Genomic DNA, 20102 nt, shown 5'->3' on the forward strand with positions numbered 1-20102 from the left:
ACGTTTCGAAGTTTATCTTCGTCGGACCACCTGTTCAAGGCTGCGACCCGCTCGTAACGCTCTAGCCAGTCTTGTACATCCTCGCAAGCGGAGCCACGAAACAACAGGGGTTGGCGAGGCTGCTGGATGACGACCGGAGTAGGTGCGCTGATGGCCTCCATTGGTGACGTTGACCGGTGGTTCAGGAGACGACTGGAGGGTTGAAGCGGTCCCAATTCAGCTGGTAGCCCTTTTAGGCGGCGGCTAGTTCGGGTTTCGTCTTTCTTGCCTTCTCTGGTGACCTCGTCCGTGTCGGCCGCTCGAGAGGTTCTTGGGCTTGGATCACGGTTCGAAGGGGGTGTGCTAAACATCAGCACCTCCGCCAAATGTCACGTAGGTGACGTTGAGCTGGCCGGCGCACAGACGAGCAGAAAGGCAGACCCCGATGGCAATAAAACTAAGGGTAATTTATTGGGGCTGACTTGCGCCCGAAAGCAAGCTAAACACACTGCTCGGCGACAGCGAACAGAAAACGATCCCAGCGTGCCCGAACAGCAACTGACAGAATCCCCGCCGGGGGGTGTGTCGATCCATTATCACTCCGTTATCTTGCAGCACATCCGGGCATTAAGCTGGCTTGCGGATACACTCCAGCACATACAAAACGCGGATAAAGAAAGCGATTAGAAGTCCGCTTCTTTTCTAAACACACGTGGCAATATCGCTATGTTTACCACCCCGATGGAAACAAATGAGTCCCAGTCTTAACACGTTCTCTCGAACGTGAGGTTCTGGAAGCATTTCACGATGATCCAACCACCAGTCATCTCGGCTATCATAAAATTTACGACAAAATACGAAGTCGCTGCTCCTGGCCTGGCCTTTCTTCAGCTGTAGCCAAGTATGTCGCCTCCTGTGTCCATTGCCAACGGCGAAAGCGACCAACGACTGTTCCTCCTGGCTTAATGCAACCACTTCCCTGTCCCGCCTTGCCTTTTGAAGTCGTCGGAATAGACTTGTACGGCCCTCTTCCTAAAACATCAAATGGGAATCGTTGGATTGTCACGGCCGTTGACCATCTGACCCGCTACGCGGAAACAGCCTCTCTACAATATGCGACTGCCACTGAAGTCGCCGATTTCTTTCTGCGCAACATCTTTTTACGCCATGGAGCCCCATGCGTTCTCCTCAGCGATCGCGGCAAAGTCTTTCTGTCTTATATTGGTGACCAAGTTTTGCGTGCCTCCAACACCATTCACAAGACAACATCTAGTTACCATCCGTAGACAAACGGATTGACAGAACGATTTCTTCGGACCCTCTCGGACATGATCTCAATGTACATCGACCCCGACCACACGAACTGGGATGCAATCCTGCCCTTCGTGACATTCGCTTACAATACGGCGACGCAACGCACTACCAGCTTTACTCTATTTTTCCTCGTCCACGGCCGCTCCCCGAGTTTCGCTCTGGACGTCCCGTTCCTTTCAGCACCTGCACCCTCAACAGCTCCTTTCTCTGAACAATTTTTGTCTCGCCTCGCACATTTCCGTCACCTGGCCCGTGTTAACACCGGCCTTTCCCAGGAAACCCGAAAGTCTCGCTATGACTCGTCTCGGCGCGTTGTGACTTTTTCCCCTGGAGACGAAGTTCTTCTCTGGACTCCACTGCGCGTTCCCGGATCATGCGACAAGTTCACCAGTCGTTTTATTGGACCGTACACGGTCGTCGAACAGACATCCCCTGTTAATTACCGCGTGTGCCCTCTTAGCACTCCATCTGATTACCGTTGCCGTGGGACAGAGATAGTGCATGTATCTCGTTTAAACCCTTATACCCGACGCATTTCATAGTACTCTCAGGCGGCCAGGCGGCCGCTTCAATCGCGCGAGGGAATTAGTGTGAGCGCGAAAAGTGAATGACTCTTCCTCCTCTTTACATATCATCATCACTTGTGCATCTTCGTCATCTGTATATATCATCATCAATGTGATTTCGGCTCGAGCACGGCTGAATAAAGCGGTTCCTCATAATATATATATATATATATATATATATATATATATATGGAGCACGGCTGAATAAAGCGGTTCCTCATAATATATATATATATATATATATATATATATATATATATATATATATATATATATATATATATATATATATATATATATATATATATATATATATATATATATATATATATTGTAAAGGAAGAGAAGAGAGGCAACGCCTGTTCGCTAGGTCGGCTGTTCTATTCTGTCGTCCTCTGTCTCGTCTTCCAGTAGCCGAGCGCGCGCTCGCGCTCCTGCGTCGCTGTCGTCCTTACACTCGGCCACGACTGCGACGTAGCATGACGAGCTGCCGAAATGTCTCTGGTGGGCGAAACTGACTGTACCTTAACGGTCTATGTAGATATCGGTTCAGCTGCGACTTGGTCCGATCAGGTGCCAACGATGCCTCTAACGGTCGGCATTGGCTGTGTCGTAGGGGTTGCTGGTCTTGGCCACGCTGGCATCTGGCATGGAGAGCTGCAGATGGCGACTCAGGAGGGCGCCAAAGGCTTTGCTGTCGTGGTCGTAACGGCGTAGGCGGTTTGCTCTGAGGAGGCTGCCGGAACAGCATCCGAGAAACCATAGGGGCTGGCACGGCTTGTCGGCGTGTCATTCCCACGTCTTTCTGGAAGCCGGTTCAATATTGCCGCATGGATGTGTGATAACCCACGGATAGAAGAGGACAAAGAAGTTTGGACTGAGCCGCTTTTTGGCCTAACCAGCCCAACGCGCAGAACCACGCAAGGTTGTCGTCATAAGTGTGACAAGATTGGTGGAGGAGCTGGGTACGACGACTCACGACTCACCCCATGCACAAGACCCCGCCCGGTAGCCGGAACACAAGCCCTGTGCCCGTGGACACTCCAGTTCACAGAGCAAGCCGCCAACGAGTCTTACCACCGGAGGCACCGGAACAGCCTACTGACACAGTGACTATGACTTCACCTCAGGCCGCCATGGAAGTTCCTACGTCTTCTACGCCGATCTACTGCACCGTTCAGAAACCGCTCATGCCTAGTCCCTTTCACGGATAGCTGTTTGAAGATGTGGATGACTGGCTGAGTGAGTTTGAACGTGTCGCAGCGATCAATTACTGGGATGATGCCGCAAAGCTCCGCAACGTCTATTCCTGCTTAAAGGACGGCGCCCGAACATGGTTCTTGAATAGAGATGATGTCTTGACATCCTGGCGCGAGTTCCAGCATCGCCTCTTGGAGACCTACAGGAGCCCCGACCGCCGCGAACGTGCTGAACGTGCAGTGCAAGCAGGCATTCAGATGCCGAACGAGACTGTCACGATGTACGTGGAGGACATGACACGGCTTTTCAAGCGAGCGGATCCTGCAATGCCAGAAGAAGAAAAGCTGCGCTATCTTATGAGATGTGTGAAGGAGCAGCTTTTTGCTGGTCTGGTGCGGAGTCCTCCAAAAAGTGTAGCCGAGTTTCTGACTGAAACCGCAACGATGGAGAAAATACTTCATCAGCGGTCTGCCCTATTTGACCGGCAAGTGAATACCGCATCGTCTCCCGAATTTCGCCCCACCCTGGGAGCAACAGCACTGAATGGATTCGCGAAATCGTTCCCTATGTCGTCCGCGAAGAAATGCAGAAGCTGTACGGGCCGAGACAACCAGAGGTAGGCTTCATCGCCATTGTTATCCGGGACGAGGTCCAACAGGTGCTGCACAACCGTCACTATCAACCGCTGCCTACCAATGCGGAACCGGCTCCTGTGTCCACTGATATTCGGAGCCGTACGTATGCCGAAGCCTTGCGCATGCCGGTCTCTTCCTTGCTGGTCGCTAGCCCCGCAGTCGCGATCCAGAGGATGCCGCCAGTTGCGATTCAATCAGCACACGCTGGTTTGGACATCGACGGTCGCCGTGCACCTACGCGGAAGTCTGATCTTTGGCGTACGTCGGATAGAAGACCTCTCTGCTACCATTGCGGTGAGGCCGGTCACATCTACCGCGAATGCCCGTACCGACAGCTGGGACTGCGCGGTTTCGCGCATCGACGTCAATTCGAAGCTTTCGGACGATAGGAAGGCCGCACTTCACAACCTTTTGAAGGAATTTCAATCTTGCTTCGCCTCTTCGTCTCGAGTCGGTCAAACGCCCCTCACGAAGCACCAAATTATTACCGACGATGATGTTCGCCCAATCAGACAGCAACCTTACCGTGTTTCTGCTAAAGAACGCGAAGCTATACAGACACAGGTAAAGGAGATGCTCGATGATGGTGTTATTCAACCGTCCAGCAGCCCGTGGTCCTTGCCAGTCGTTTTAGTGAAGAAGAAAGACGGAACGCTACGATTCTGCATTGATTACAGGAAGCTCAATAGCGTCACAAAGAAAGACGTTTACCCGCTTCCACGGGTCGACGACTCTCTCGACAGGTTGCGACACGCCAAGTATTTTTCATCGATCGATGTAAAGAGCGGCTATTGGCAGATAGAAGTTGATGAGCGAGACCGAGAAAAGACAGCGTTTGTAACTCCAGATGGGCTTTATGAATTCCGAGTTCTTCCTTTCGGCCTCTGTTCTGCTCCAGCCACTTTCGAGCGGATGATGGATACCGTTCTCGCTGGCTTGAAATGGCAAAGCTGCCTTGTATACCTCGACGATGTGGTCATCTTCTCTGAGAGCTTCGAAGAACATCTCAAGTGCCTAAGAATGGTTCTGGAAGCCATTCGTTCTGCTGAACTCACGCTAAAACCCCAGAAGTGCCATTTCGGGCATGAAGCGCTGAAATTTCTGGGACATGTCGTGAGTGCGGATGGAGTTCGGCCCGATCCAGAGAAAACTGCAGCCGTCGCCGCCTTCCCTGTTCCGTCAGACAAGAGAGCAGTGCGACGTTTCCTCGGCTTGTGTGCTTATTATCGTCGGTTCATTGCCAGCTTCTCGAAGATAGCCGAACCGCTCACGCGACTCACCCGAGATGATGTGCCCTTTGCCTGGACTACAGAACAAGAGGCAGCTTTTGCAGAGTGACGGCAGCGAATGCAAACAGCTCCTGTTCTAGCCCATTTTGACGAGGACGCTGCTACTGAAGTACACACAGATGCCAGCAACGTTGGACTTGGCGCTGTCCTTGTACAACGACACGGCGGCGCTGAGTATGTCATCGCTTACACCAGTCTTACAATCTCCCGAGCCGAGGCCAACTACTCTACTTCAGAAAAGGAATGCCTCGCAGTCGTGTGGGTGACGGCAAAGTTCCGACCTTACCTCTACGGCCGTCCCTTCAAAGTGGTGACTGATCACCACTCGCTGTGCTGGCTGACCAATCTCAGAGATCCGTCTGGCCGTCTCGCTCGATGTAGCTTGCGCTTGCAGGAATTTGACATCACGATTGTGTACAGGTCTGGGCGCAAACACGAAGATGCTGACGCGCTTTCTCGAGCACCTGTGGGGCATCCCGATATGGACTTAGAGGAGGCCGATGCTTTTCTCGGAGCAGTCAGTGATTCTGACTTGATGTCAAGACAGCGAACAGATCAAGAACTGCGCCCTGTTATCGATTCCTTAGAAGGCCGAAACGCCCGCGTTCCTCGACACATTGCTCGCGAGCTGTCATCATTTTGTCTTAGAAGGGGCATCGTTTACAAGAAAAACGCGCGAGGTAGCGACAAAGCCTTTCTCCTCGTTGTCCCAGCCGACATGCGTGATGACGTCCTCCTTGCGAGCCACGACGAGCCCACGTCAGGATACTTGGGTTACTCGCGGACTCTCGCCAGGGTGCGCCAGCAGTACTACTGGCCACGACTATCGGCTAGCGTACACCGCTACGTGCAAGGCTGCCGCGAGTGCTAGCGTCGCAAGACGCCCCCTGTGAAACCCGCGGGCCTTCTCCACCCGATTGCACCACCGCGGACTCCATTCGACCTTGTGGGAATGGACCTTCTAGGACCCTTCCCTTTGTCGTCCACCGGAAACAAATGGATTATAGTGGCAACCGATTACTTGACCCGTTATGCCGAGACAAAAGCGTTACCCAGCGGCACGGCGTCTGAAGTCGCGAAGTTCTTCGTGCACCACATCATCCTGCGGCATGGCGCGCCGTCATGTGTCATTACGGACAGAGGGACGTCATTTATGGCACAAAATATGGAAGACATTTTTAAACTGAGCTGCACAAGTCACCGAAAAACAACAGCTTAGCATCCACAAACAAATGGACTGACGGAAAGACTTAACAAGACCATAGCAGACATGCTCTCAATGTACGTGGACCTACACCACAAAACCTGGGACGAGATTTTGCGATACATCACGTTTGCGTACAATACGGCAACGCAGGAAACAACGCGATTTTCACCTTTCCGCCTTGTTTACGGACGCAACGTGCAAACCATGCTCGATGCTATGCTTCCGTGCGATAATAGCGATGAACTTGCTCCAGATGCCGAGCAATACACCCAGTACGCCGAAAAAGCTCGTCAAGTGGCTCGTGTAAACATTAGTCACCAACAAGACGCAGATGCGCGACGTTACAACATTCGCCGTCGAAACGTCGCCTACCACCCTGGCGACCGAGTGTGGGTGTGGACACCTATCCGACGACCAGGCTTGTGTGAAAAACTTCTGAGCCGCTATTTCGGACCATACAAGGTTCTCCGACGTGTCAGTGACCTCACCTACGAAGTATTTCCGGACGGCGCAGTGTCTTCACGTCGACAACTTCGACCCGAAACCGTCCACGTCGTACGACTCAAGCCGTACTACACACGGTAGCCCTTGTGCTTTCGCGCTACTTCTGTTACCCAGTCACTCCTGTGGTTGTTTTCTTTGTATTTTCCTGTTTGCACATGGCATAAGTGTCGGTGCGTCATCTTATTTTCCCTGCAGTTACTGGTACTCAGTCTCTGGTTCTGTGCGTCTGCGCGTGTTGTAGTTACTTTTTTTTCTTTTACAAGCATCGAGTCGATGCTTTTCAAAGGGGGGACTAATGCCACATGGTTGTGTGAGAACCCACGGGTAGAAGAGGACGAAGAAGTTTGGACTGAGCCGCTTCTTGGCCTAACCAGACCAACGCGCAGAACCACGCAAGGTTGTCGTCATAAGTGTGACAAGATGAGTCGTGGTCACCACTGGGAGGACAGTGAGGACCATCGTCAGAAAGAATCTTTCATCACTGGGGGGAGACCGAGAAATCATTTTCTGCAGCCGCATTGTCCACGTTAAAGACGGGGATTCCATCTTCCTCATTTTTCGTGTCGTCCAACAGCTCCGGAGGCGGTCCTTCTGATACACCGGGTGCCTTGAGTGGGAGGTCCAGCGAAGACGTCTTCGGAATAGATGGCACGTCAACAGGCGGATGGAGTAGCGACGCCGCAACAATGTTGCGCTTGTCCGGAAGAACCTTCTCGCTCGGTGGAAGGTGATCGTGTGCCGAAGACTGCTGTGCAATCTGGGGAAGCTGCTCCGGTGGGTCTACGAGCACGTTTATGGTTGCCATGGGCTCTTCCGATGCTCGTTGCGTGTCAGGCACGATATGAGCTGGCATCACCACGCGCACCTGTAGTAAAGGCGAAACTTGGGGCCTAGTCTTTAACTGGGTCGGATGAGGTGTGCCTACGGAGGCAGTTCTATGGTATTGGTGAGCTTGATCTCCGAGAGAGGGCACGTTGGTGGACTCCCAAACAGCAGCGTCGAGGACGTGCGCCTCACAGCCCCCATCCGCGGTAGAGAATGTGCCTGAAGAGATAGGGTCACAGGCGTGGGAAAGAGGACGAAAGAGACTGGCGAGTCTGGCACACCACTCAGGCCATGATTGCAGCCTGACGCCTTCGTAGGCGTGCCACGCCTTGGCCGCACCACGAAGGTGGTCGATGGCCACCAGCTATTTCCGATGGTCTGGCCAGGCATGGAGGGTGCCGAGAGAATTCATGGTGTCCATCCACAGGAAAACGTCGACCTGGAAGCCGCGGAACTCCCGTACTGACCAGACAGCCGACGATGATGAAGCGGCAGGCGAGAAACCGGAGCTCAACGACGTGATGTGGTTGGGCTGACGTGATAATTCCGTCAGGACGTGCAAGAGCTCCGAGCCGTTGTCGGGGGGAGCGCCCGACGAGCCAGGAATAGCGGCTGCGGAGTATCCAGCGGTCCCGGTGGTCATGGTGGTAGGATCCATGGCCAAGGACGCGCGGACGGCGTCCCTTGTCGTGAATTGGTGTCACGGCGTCGGTGAATTGGTGTGGAGCCGCAGAGGAGGCCTAGACGCCGTCCCCGAACGGTGGCTGCAGCGGCGGCAGGTGAGCAGGTGCCGAGGAGGCCTGGACGCCGTCCTCTAGTCGCGCCTGCTGCTGCTGCACGCTGGCGGGTGCCATGAACGAGGTTCGCGCTTACGGTTCGACTGCGCCATTATAAAGGAAGAGAACAGAGACAACGCCTGTTCGCTAGGCCGGCTGTTCTATTCTGTCTTCCTCTGTCTCGTCTTCCAGTAGCCGAGCGCGCGCTCGTGCCCCTGCGGCGCTGTCGTCCTTGCACTATATATATATATATATATATATATATATATATATATATATATATATATATATATATATATATATATATATATATATATATCAGATAGGTGTTTTCAGTGGATCCAGTGATTGCAGTACACTCATATATCTATCTATATATATATATATATATATATATATATATATATATATATATATATATATATACGGTGCACAAAGTCAAAAGACGGTGTTAAAGGCTCAACCTCATAATTGACTGGGGACGTACGAGTGAGAATGCGGTAGGGCCCGTGATATCGGGCAAGTAATTTCGACGAAAGGCCAGGAGTGTTCGGTGGGATCCAAAGCCAAACCAGGGCACCTGTCGTAAAAGTAGGGAGAGGTCGGTCGGTGTCGTGCCTTAGCTTCTGACGGCCTTGGTCCTCGGTTGTCAGCGAACGGGCCAATCGTCGGCAATCTTCGGCGTACCTGGCAACGTCAGAAATTGCAGTGTACTCAGATGAGTCAGGCGTGTAGGGAAGCATAGTGTCAAGCGTGCATGATGGATCGCGTCCGTACAAGAGAAAGAAAGGCGAAAACCTGTGGTCGCATGCGTAGCGGTGTTGTACGCGTACGTGACAAACGGAAGGACGGTGTCCCAATTGGTCTGGTCTGATGCGGTGTACATTGTCAGCATATCGCCGAGAGTGCGATTAAATCGTTCAGTGAGGCCATTCGTTTGCGGGTGATATGCGTTCGTCATGCGATGAATGATGTTGCACTGAGCGAGCAATGCTTGAATAGCGTCAGACAGAAAAACACGCCCTCTGTCGCTCAAAAGTTCACGGGGAGCACCATGGCGAAGGACAAAGTTGCGTAAGATGAAAAACGCAACTTCTCTTGCTGTTGCTGTGGGCAGGGCTGCAGTTTCCGCGTAACGTGTGAGGTGGTCTACGCCGACAATTATCCACCTATTTCCAGAAGAAGTCGAGGGAAGCGGTCCGTATAAGTCGATACCGACGCGATAAAATGGACGCGCCGGACAAAGCAGAGGCTGAAGTGTACCGCCTGGGCGTTCAGGTGGAGCTTTACGGCGCTGACAAGCAGTACAAGCACGTACGTACTTGCGCACAAAAGTATACATGCCGCGCCAGTAGTATCGCTGACGCAGGCGGTTGTAGGTCTTGAGAGCGCCGGCGTGAGCACTTTGCGGGCCGTTGTGGAAAGCAGTACAGATTTCCGTGCGCATGTGGCGTGGTATCACTAGCAGCCACCTTCGACCGTCAGACGCGTAATTCCGCCGATAGAGGAGGTCGTCTCGAATAGTGAAATGCGTGGCTTGACGACGGATAGTTCTTGAGGCTGGATGTGCTAATGGGTCAGTCAGAAAGTCGAGAAGATGGGAAATCCACGCATCCTTGCGTTGCTCCAACGGCATGTCTGCGAAGTCAATTGGCGTCAAGACAGCTGAAGAAGCTGACGATGAAGCTGTGTCAGCCGGTAGCGGCGAGCGGGATAGGGCATCAGCGTCCGAGTGTTTGCGGCCGGATCGGTACACAGCACGAATGTCGTATTCCTGTAGGCGAAGCGCCCAATGACCGAGGCGTCCCGACGGATCCTTCAGCGATGACAGCCAACATAGGGCATGGTGGTCCGTCACTACTTCGAAAGGGCGGCCATAAAGGTACGGGCGGAACTTTGCCAAAGCCCAGATAATGGCGAGGCACTCTTTCTCTGTGACGGAATAATTACACTCGGCTTTCTTGAGGGTTCGACTCGCATAAGCAACGACGTATTCTTCATATCCTTGTTTTCGTTGAGCCAGTACTGCACCAAGACCGACCCCGCTGGCGTCGGTATGGATCTTCGTAGGCGCATTAGGATCAAAGTGACGAAGTATCGGAGGCGACGTTAATAAGCGCCGTAGCGTCATAAAAGACTCGTCACACTCCTGTGACCAAGCAGACAGGCCGTTGGAGGCTGTCAGTAGATTGGTAAGAGGCGCGATGATAGAAGCGAAGTCGCGCACAAATCGACGAAAATACGAGCACAGCCCAATAAAACTTCGAAGCGTCTTCATAGAGTTGGGCTTCGCATATTCGGCCACGGCGCGGAGTTTCGCGGGGTCCGGAAGAACGCCTTCCTTCCAGACGACGTGGCCTAGTATTGTGAGCTGGCGCGCCGCAAAATGGCACTTCTTGATGTCAAGTTGAAGGCCAGCAGAGGTGAGACAGGTGAGAATTGCACGAAGGCGAGTAAGGTGAGTCAGAAAATCGCGAGAAAAAACGACAATGTCGTCAAGGTAGCAGAGGCAGGTATTCCACTTGTAGCCGCCAAGGATGTTGTCCATCATCCGTTCGAAGGTAGCTGGGGCGTTGCAGAGTCCGAACGGCATGACGTTAAACTCATACAGCCCGTCAGGAGTGACGAATGCAGTCTTCGCTCGGTCAGGGTCGGCCATCGGAACTTGCCAATAACCCGAGCGTAAATCCAACGACGAGAAATATTCTGCTCCTTGCAAGCAATCGAGAGCATCGTCGATGCGTGGCAACGGGTATACATCCTTCCGAGTTATTTTATTGAGGCGGCGGTAGTCGACACAGAATCTAATTGATCCATCCTTTTTGCGCACAAGCACAACAGGGGACGACCAGGAGCTCTGGGATGGCTGGATGACACCGCGCTTGAGCATATCGTCGACTTGTTCGTTGATAATACGCCGCTCTTCCGCTGAAACTCGATATGGTCGTTGGCGTAAGGGAGCATTCCCACCAGTGTCAATGTGGTGCGTGATGCTCGTTGTACGCCCCAAAGATGGTTGAGCGCAATCAAAGGAAGAGCGGAACTCTCGAAGAAGGGCTAAGAGTTCGCGTCGATGTGTCGGCGAAAGATCAGCGGCAACGGAAGGGTGAAAAATGTCTGGAGCGGAAGAAGTGGCAACAGGTGGTGTTATGGCATTCAGCTGGAGGTTGGGTTGGTTTGCAGCAAACTGCAGAGAACGCAGCAGGTCAACGTCGTGTATGTTGCCCAAACATTCCCCGCGAAGTAATGTAACTGAGGATGTCAATGAGTTCGCAACCAGCATAACTGTAGCACCCGATTCAACGGCGAGTACGGCAAACGGTAGTCGCAAGCCGCGGCGGCGGAGAAATACCTCGGACGGGACGAACAGAACAGTTCCGTCTGGAGCGGCTTTACAGGTCAGGGCTACCAGGGTGGACGTTTTCGGGGCTATATCTGTGTCCGCAGCAACGACAAGTTTGTAAGCGTCGGGAAGGGGATCCACCGAAAGAGCAGTTTGCAGCGGCGTAAGGGCGACTTCTGCACGGGAGCAGTCTATGAGGGCACGATGACGCGAAAGAAAGTCCCAGCCGAGAATAACGTCGTGGGAGCATGACGCTAGCACGAAAAACTCGATGACGTACAGTTCGCCTTGAATAATGACACGCGCGGTGCACACAGCAGAAGGTGCTATGTACTGTGAGCTGGCCGTGCGGAGCATTAGTCCCGAGAGCGACGTGGTCACCTTTTTTAACTTGCGGCATAGGTGCTCGCAGATTACGGAAACGGCGGCTCCTGTGTCAATAAGCGCTTGTGCGACGGTCCCTTCAACATTGACGTCGATAACGTTTTGCGGCGAAAAAGATGGAGGCCTTGAGCAGTTCGACTCGCATGCAGCTCTTGCCTCCGGAACTGCAGCGATCAGATTCCCTCTTCCGTAGTAGGTCGGCGACGCATTGGTGACAGGGAGTGTCGTCGAGGGGATGGTGATTGGTGGTTGGCGTAGGGTCGTTGATCGTCAAGGGTGTACCTTGGTGGCGCCCTTGACGACGACGCAACAGGCCTGCCCACGGCGTCAAAGGGAGGACATTGGCGACAGTAGCGGGCGACGTGTCCAGCGATACCACAGGCGAAGCAGATGGGCCTATTGTCTGTCGTTCTCCACGCGTCTGAGCGGCGGTAAAATGGAGCCGAAGGTCTCGCGAAGGTATGCGACGCGGCGTTCACAGTCGTCGGCAAGGGATGGGGTGGCATGGCAGGTCGAGAATATGGCGTAGGCTGCTGCGGGCGAGCAGCGACGGCGGCGTAGGTAAGCGGTGCAGTGACGGGTTCTTGTTGGAGAATCGGTGGGAGGGCCTCAGCAACTTGGGTTCGAATGGCGTGTTGTAGGTCCGGAGCCAAAGCCTACGAACACGTACGAACGAACACGTACACACGGGACGAGCGCGAACTAACTGTCACAGTTGTTACTTATTTCTGTTTCCTTTCGCAAACGCGGCCGCTGCAGCGTGCGAAGTTACCTTCGTACGCTTTTGACTTCAGGGCGGACATCGCGGGGAAAGCACAAGACAGACCCTTCTCCACTCCCCCTCCCCGCCCATCCCTTTCTCTCCTTGATAAGCGCACGAATGCGACCACGGCATGTAGGGCGAAGAGAAACGGCGTTGGCAAAAGCGGGGCGAGCTGGCTGACGCCTTTAAGTGCGCCTGTTGCGCTCCTAGCGCCATCTCGCTGGTAATGAAGAAACGCTTATAAGAGCCTCCGTCTCTGAGTACTGCGGTAAAGGGTGTGTATATAACGCTCACCGTTAGCCATCTGGACGATCTGCGCTCTGTGGCATAGTGGTTAGAGCCACGCGCTGCGGATCGAGAAGGCGCTGGTTCGATTCCGCGCTTCGGAAGCTTTTTTAGGAATTATTTTTCTTTGGGACTTTTATATGTATAATACTTATACATATACGCAGCATGACGGCGGCGACGGCGACGGCAATGGCAAGAACCAGCCGAGACTGTCCATATCATTGCTATCGCAATAAAAGATTGTACATGCATGCATGCATGATAAACATGTGGCATATAGTGAATTAGATGTCATGACAGAAATGATTTCATTTTTCTCAAAGAAAAACAAGGTGATGTATGGAGCTCTATGCTGACTGCTTCGCATTACATGGATTCACACAGTGCGTGGGATCTGCCGAAGCTTTTATTATAGGCTTTATTTGCACACACCTCCATTTTTCGCTCACGGACCACGCCGATTTTTCGCTGGCAACCAAAGACGCCGACACCGATACCGGAATTTCGTTAATCGCGGTAATAAAGAAGGCACCAGGTGAAAACTGCGTAAGTGCCCCTCTACTTCTCGTCAAAAGAACTAACCTTACGCCCGATGCAGAAGTTTCGCGGTCAGCTTGCGTTATGAGCGGTGAACGTTTTCAGTTTTTCTGCTTATCACTCCCAGCGTTGTTGCTGTCTGCATTCAGTAAAACCAATAGATGGTGAGCGCTCACCTAGCCGTCTTCATGCGGTCTGTACTTTTCTTGGAGCTGCTTATATGTCTCGTTACTGAAACCAATTTATCAGGCGCTGTTTAAAACCACAGTAGCTTTGCCATATAGCAGCGATTGCACAGTGTCTTCGATAAATGATAATTGTTGTGGTTTTTATCGTGCCAAAACCACCACATGATTATGAGAGACGCCGTAGTGGAGGGCTCCTGAAACGTCGACCACCTTGGGTTATTTAACTTGCACCTAAATCTAAGCACACGGGCCTCCAGCATTTTGCACTCCTTCGAAAATGAGGCCGCCGCGGATCAGCAGTCGGGTCAGCTGTCGAGCACCATAACCACTGGACCACCGTGCGTGCTGGTTGTACAGTATCTCCAAGTATCTGTGTGAAAACGGAAGAAGCGGAATTGTAGGGGCTCGTCTTTCCCGGCTAGACACAACATTAATTAGAACTGACAGACAAGAGAAGAAGAAGGAATAGCAGAGAAAGAAAGGCAGGGATGTTAACCAGTTTAGGAAAACTGGTTTGCTACCCTAGACGTGGGAACAGGGTGGGGTAGATTTAAAGATGTAGAGGAGTAGAGGAAAGAGAGAGAGAAAGATAGCACATGACACAGCACACACAGGAGTCAGTCACAGTCGGTCGCTCTTGCGTGGTACACGACATTACTGTCACAGCCGCTTGTCCAAGTCCGTTTCTCCTAAAAACCTCAGCAGTGCCTTCGTCGCCTTCAGCTGCGATGTCTTCTGTTGACATGCAAGAATAGTTTCAACAGACATTTGTCTACTGTCAAGGTGCGCTAGAATGGACGCCAGTGACTGTCTCTGAACATTCTATACCGGACAGTCGCACAGGATGTGGTGTAGCGTCTCCTCGCAACGCCAGGCATCGCAAAGAGCGTTGTCGGCCATTCTAATCCGCAAGGAATAGGACTTCGTAAATGCCACGCCTAGCCATAAGCGATAAAGCAGTGTGGCCTCTCTGCGGCGGAGTCCAGTTGGCATACAGAGATGCATCAAAGAGGACAGGTGGCGTTGACGATTGGTTCGGTGGGTTTGTCTGCATGGCGGACACCGTAGAGCGAGCTTGATCTCCTGTGCAAGCCCTCGAAGACTGCTGGCAGCGTCAGACCTTGAAAGTGGTATGGCACCTTCCTGTGTGCTTTCAAGAGATGCCCGAGCGGCATTATCGACGTGTTCCTTCCCTATGACTCCGCAGTGACTTTGCAGTCGCTGAAACGTCCCGTGGTGCCCTTTCCCATGTGAAGTATGGAGAAGATATTGAATTTCGAATACGAGCTGTTCGTATGGCCCGCGACGCAGAGCAGATAGCACAGGTTGTAGGGCTGCTTTTGAGTCGCTGAAGATAGACCATTGTTGAGGTGGTTCCCAATTGACCAAACAAAGTGCAGCGCGCAGATCAGCTAGTTCTGCAGCTGTCGACGTCGTGAATGGTCAGTCTTAAAGCTGATGGTAATAGCTCTTTCTGGGACAACCACCTCACCGGACGAACACTGGATATTTGTGGAACCATCTGTATATATATGTACACTGTTCGCATACATTACGTGCAAAAGAAGCAGAGACAGTTGTTTCAGCACAGGTGACGACAGCTCAGATTTTTTCGGATCCCTGGAACAGTCAATAAACCCAAGGAAAGTATAAGGGATGTTATTTGTAGTAATTGTGAAGTAAATGTGAAGAAAGTAAAGTGGAAGAAAAGGCAACTTGCTGCCAGCAGGACCCAAACCTGCGAGCTTTGGATAACACGTCCGATGCTCTACCATTGAGCTGCGGCGGCGGTCATCTCCCTGTCCCCTTTCTGGGGTATATATGTTCATTTAAAACCTAGGAGGGTTAGTCAGCGTCGCTAGTAGCCATCACGGCGAGTGTGGAACAATCTTTTTTTTTCATAGTAATTTACAGCGTAAATTACTATGATTACAGCGTAAATTACAGTAAATTTAAATTACTATGAACGCTTACCAACTAGCCCGGCTTAGCACTCTTTTGAATCTTTTTTTGTGCCTGCTGGCGTCACGAAGCACGTGATCTTTTTACGAGCTGGCAGCTGACGATTAATCGTTCACATGCTGGCAGATTGAATGCCTGAAGGCATCCAATCTGCTAGAACGAGACCCTCGCTATGAATGAACGAAAGAAGGGGGAATTGTAAGGGCTCGTCTTTCCCTGTTAGGCACAACAATAATTAGAACTAACAGACAAGAAAGCCAAGGAAAGTATAGGGGATGTTATTCGTAGTAATTATGTGGAAATGTGAACAAAGTAAAGTGGAAGAAAGATGACTTACCGGCGGCAGGCACCGAACCTGTGACCTTCGAATAACACGTCCGATGCTCTACCACTGAGCTACGGCGAGGGTGATCGTCCCGTCCACTTTATGAGGTATATATGTGCATTTAAACCCAGGAGTGTTAGTCAGCGCCGCCAGTAGCCATGAATACGAGTCTGGAACAGTTTTTTTGAAAGGGGGTAATATATATGAGAAAATGGCGTAATGAAAAATAAATCCTTGACAGGCAGAAATGTTTTTTCATGATTTAATGCATCGAACATTTCCTGTTAAGTTTTAATAACACTACTTTAAATAAACCTACCTTACTGCAGGACGTGAAGGTGACCAGCGGACGACCTTTGAGGCGTGGCTGGGAGCAGCAGATGGCCAAGATTATGAAAGCTTGGATAACCCTAATGAATTCCATCGTTGACACGTCTCTGCCGTGGAACAAACTAATACGCTCAATAAAGCAATACCAAGGGTCTATCACGTGCTGTATGGTTATGTTTTTTATAAGTTCAGAGCACTTGCGTTTCGCAATCATGTAATTTCTAGCTGCTGCAGTAAAACATGACGTGCTGAGCAGATTGTTAACATGTAATTCGCAATGACTGGTGGAGTGTAGTAGAGCACTGCACGGGCCGTGATTCTCGGCCCGGTCCCGGGCCGGCGGATACAATCGAGACCCGGGCCCAGCCCGAACCCGAGAAAAAATTTCGCCTACCCAGCCCGACCACAGATCGGGCCCGACAGGGGCCCGAGCGAATAATCTGGGTGGTGTTGCGCAAACATAGAATCAACCGCAAGGCGTTTTAGGTGCCAAAGATGTACGCATGCTTGGCGCATTCTTCTGCTAGCAAGTATACTTTAACCTACGGTACCTTCTTGTAAAAAGGGGCTGGCTTACCGTTAGTTAGTTAGTTATTTAGTTAAAATACTTTGTTTATCCGATGGACGACTATCCTAGATATTGTAGGAAGAACAGTGATTTGCAGCATGAATCCGGTTTCAATAAGGAGCGCAATAAAAACGGAGGGGACAGAGAACAGAACGCTCGCTTTATTTTGTTTTTATAGCGCTCTTTGTTGAAATTGAAATGGACACGAAAGTGAAACAATGAATGGGCTTAGTTTGACAAATTGTGCTCTGAGCAATCGAATGTCGCTAATTTCACCAACACAGATGCAAGAATAACGGAGAAAATCACGGTCAAAGTGTGACTTCTAAATATTGCGCCGAAATCTCCACGCGTGCCAACACGGATTTCAAAGCGTATTTATCGTATATTTGCGACTTTCGCTACTCGAAATTTCCTGAAGCTTCGTACGTTAAGTCTATGGCCAACTTGGAAGACAATACACGTCATTTTTGGCAATTAGAAACTGCGTAGGACCTAGCAGACGCCGTCAAAATCTTTCACGTTCCGGTGTTTGATGATGCAATTTCAAGGTGCCGTCAGCACCCGTAATTTCTTTTTGCGCGTTTTCTCGCGGCAGGCGTGGTAATTTTAGAATTGTGAAAGAGTAATTTACTAATACGACAAAAATCGCTTTTCCTTTTAGTGTCCCTTTAAAGCTTGTTGTAACGACAAAGCCAACCGTGCACCCTTCTGGATATGTAGCACCTATCATTATCATAGCAGCACCTTGCCACATCAGGAGCAATAGAGGAACGAAGCCAAATTTATTAGATTTGTTGTAAATACACTAACCTAAATAAAAATGATAACGAACCGCGTGCACCACGTGCATTTGGGAAATACGTATAAGAAGCCGAGTGGAAAAACTAAACTCTTTGTCATAGCATTATTTTGATGTGTCACACCACTGCTCTCATATACAGTCTATAAGGTTTTGTGGCATAGTTAATAGTTTATCTATTCCTATGTTATTGTACAAAAAAATCAAATTATAAAGAGATTCCGCTATAAGCGCACCATGCGCCGTTGCATCACATGTCCTGCCGTGCTAAAGTTACTTGCACTGCTTGCGCTAGCCGCAGGGGCGCACATCTGCCTTGCGAAATGTTAAGGCGTCGGGAGTCGTAGTTCTTAATAAGATGTCTTTTGCACCTCTCCAGAAGGAAAATAGTTGTCCAATTCATCCTTTCATTTCTTTCGTTCCCGAACGTTGTGCCACTCTTCAATACAATCTATAAATGCATCATAGGGATTCTTGCACTTTTCAGCAGTGTTTGTTATGCACGGCTTGCACTGGGTCCTTTCTTTTTCATATTATAATGGTGGATGCCTTCCTTACAATGTTGTACCGGTAGAAGGTGGCCTACGCTGGCAAGACTACGCTAGTAGGACCGGCAGTAGGTGGACGAAGTGAAGCTAGCAGCTAACTCCTGTAACATGTAACTCAACAAAACGGCGGCGTCAGGAAACAGGACCGCTGCCGCAAGCAAAGCGACCTTCGTGCTGTTTATCACTTCATCACAAACTGTGTGGTCAGACCAGTACACATAAATGCATGAGCCGTCTGCTGATTCCTGTAAAGATAAAATGTCCTTAACACATCGGAAATACGACAAGGACACCAGAAGAACAAAGGACACAGCACAGCGCTGGAATAAAAAGCCCGATGAAGCAGAAGAAAGCTTTTATTGACCCTAGAGTCATGTACAGTAAAACCTCGGTGATACGATCACGGTTCTTGCGAATTTTGGGGTGATACGAATTTTTCTGTGGTCCCGGCCAATGCCCTTTAGCCTGCAATGTATTGGAATACGGTTGTTGCGAACAGATTGCACCCCGCGACGTTTGATACAAACGTACGCTAGCGCACAGGTACGAACAGCTGCTGCCCGCGCTGTCGCGGAAGACGCGACATCACGCGCGGGCGCGGGCATGCGAGCTGCGCGACCATCAACAGTGCGTCGTTGCCTCCGAGATAGTGCGGGCGAATCTTGGATGCCTTTAGATGCCTTCGCGTTTAGATTACAGATGACGTTGACATCGCGATTTTTTTTCTTTTTTTTTTCGACGTGTGGGCGCGTGCTCCTGTGCTCGAGGCAGCAGCGTCTTTGCACTGTGTTAACGTGCCTGCCACGTCAATGTAAGCCATGTCTCCGCAGTCAGACGTTCTATGAAACAAGACTGAAACTTGGGCTGCGGGTCCGTCATGAAGTCCCATTGAAGGTGGACGAAGACCCCAAGAGACGAGGCGGACGGTCTTGGCGAAGGAGCTTGGTCTCTATCGTGTGCACAGCGCTTCTTAAGTAAATTTCGTCGCAGCAATCTGGTATGATGCAGAAAAGCGTAGTAAGATTAGGAAGGGGCTACTAGCGGTCGCGGGACACAACACATCTGGTTCATTTATTACACGCGCGCGCATGCACCGTATATTTACGAGTACAAGTATGATTGTAGACGTCAAAAAACTTTACTGGCAATCATTCAGAGCTGTTCATGACGTCGCTGCGGCCCTGAGAAACACTGAATCAAAACGTATGCCAACTTTCTTTTGTCGCATACCAATTTTCTATGTTTTCTGGTGATACGAATTTCGGATGATACGAATATTTTTGGTAACCCTGCAAGATTCGTATCACCGAGGTTTTACTGTATAAGGGGAGGTAGCTTGCCAGATCATGCCTGTGAGCCACTTCGCCGGCTCTATTGCCACGCCCACTTCTTGTTTTTTTATGGCCTTAAGGCAGAATAAATATACTGTAGAAGAATGGATAGCCGGTCTAGTTGGTAACGGTTTATGAATACAGCGCAAATACTGGGTAACGGTTTATGAATACAGCGCAAATACTGCACACACATACAAGAAGAACTGAACTGAAATGATTTTGCGGCATGGTTGCGAGGACCACCAGTTAATAAAAAGCAGCAGTTATCAGCTTGAGGTGAAGTTGGCCACCTCATACACAGAGCAGCTTCCTAGCAGGCAAATAAAACAGGCTAGTCTCTGGAAACAAAACTGCAGCATTTGGTCACCGTAGGTAGTTCTACTAGTGTTAACGAGCAAGTGTTCTGGTTGACGTACGTTCTGGTTGACGTTATAA

At 50.8% G+C, this 20102-nt stretch overlaps 1 long non-coding RNA gene across 1 annotated transcript in view; it reads left to right on the forward strand.

Annotated features, from left to right (window-relative positions):
• The window catches only part of LOC119399517 (uncharacterized), a 42000-nt gene extending 25429 nt beyond the window's left edge, over window positions 1–16571 (forward strand). Inside the window, exon 2 of the long non-coding RNA XR_005184876.2 lies at window positions 16415–16571. This is a non-coding gene — a long non-coding RNA (uncharacterized LOC119399517). The remainder of the gene's footprint in view (window positions 1–16414) is intronic.
• The last annotated feature ends 3531 nt before the right edge of the window (window positions 16572–20102 follow it).

This window comes from Rhipicephalus sanguineus, chromosome 7 (genome assembly GCF_013339695.2).
Source record: "Rhipicephalus sanguineus isolate Rsan-2018 chromosome 7, BIME_Rsan_1.4, whole genome shotgun sequence".
Classification (NCBI taxonomy): Eukaryota; Metazoa; Arthropoda; class Arachnida; order Ixodida; family Ixodidae; genus Rhipicephalus; species Rhipicephalus sanguineus.